Genomic DNA, 1,366 nt, shown 5'->3' with positions numbered 1-1,366 from the left:
AGGAGACATTTTGTGTCCAGCAGCAAAACTTTAGAAAATCAACAAGGGAGGGAGAAGGAGATTTTAATGTGAAAGTTATACTTTGTTTATTTATAAAACAAATCAGACACGCATTATTGTTCCAAGCATATATATATAAAGATTTACGTCTTCAGTAGGAACAAACAGGCTAGGGGCTAACAGTTAGTCTTGAGGGGCAGAATAATGAATTGTTGGTTTTCATGGGATTTGTTGACAGCACGAAAAAGAATATAAAAAATGCATAAGAAGCCTTATCCTTGTATTAGGGGTAATGCAGTGCTACTAAGCTGCTCTGTTATCTTTGGGTAATTGTAACGAAAGCATTCGAATGTATTTTCTTCAGACCAGACAACACAAACTATTTGTTGCTTTATTGTATTATTTACTTTAACTTAGTTTTTAACTGGTTATGAAACCATCTCAATTAAATACTGATGCCTCTATATGACCTACATAATTGGCTGTTTCTATAGTTCTTCTTAATGCCTGCTACCAGGTCAACTCCCCTTAAAATCAATGAAACAAGGCTGTAGGAATACTACTGCTTTTGTCCACAGGGGCCGCCAGAATCAACACAAAATAAAAGCTTGCAGGGGCTTTAATGAGTTTAAAATCACACAGGATGTAGTTTTGATTTGTTATAGACTTTGAATTTGAACTTCCTCCTCCTCTTAAAACAAATTCAAGAAAACAGATGAATAAATGAAGGATTATTCCCAGATTGTGCAGACATTTGGAGAAACCCTGCAGACAATTCGCATTAAACACTAATTAATTGTTGGCCACATTGCAAACACTTCGGCAGCACTCTGTGATGAGTTACACTCGAATGTCAGCAATCATTTGTTGTTGTTTTTTTATGTTTATGGAGGTAGATGTGAAGAAAACCAATCAACACGTGACTGAAGGGCATTGTGTGTGCAGCTTTGTATGTCCACTGATAGAATCATAATATACTCTTCCCAAAGACTGGTGTGTGTGTTTGTGAGTGTAGTTATCTGTCGTGCCTTAATGGAAGTCATAGTGTATTTGTCATTTCTCTCAAGTGCCTGTGTGACTTTGACACTCTCTGCCCTCGCTTCGCCCCTCTCCCGCCTGCACTGGTGGTGAGATGTCAGATGGACCAGGTCGTGGGTTTAAGGCCTCAACCAACCATCAGTACGGGGACCAGCAAACCAACTCCATGTCCCTCTTAGCATGTCATTTTTCAGTGTGCCCTGCATTACCTGAGTTATGCCCTCTGTATAAACCTTACTCAGGTAAGGCTGGGCGTAACAGAGCTCAGACTGTTGGGTTGATCAAACTGCTTATCTCCAGTGAAGACAAGCCTGTGTGTGTGTGTGTG

The sequence above is a fragment of the Morone saxatilis genome, unplaced genomic scaffold (genome assembly GCF_004916995.1).
Source record: "Morone saxatilis isolate NCDOM2014 unplaced genomic scaffold, NCSU_SB_2.0 Contig5, whole genome shotgun sequence".
In the NCBI taxonomy this organism is placed as follows: domain Eukaryota; kingdom Metazoa; phylum Chordata; class Actinopteri; family Moronidae; genus Morone; species Morone saxatilis.
This window is presented reverse-complemented; position numbering follows the sequence as displayed.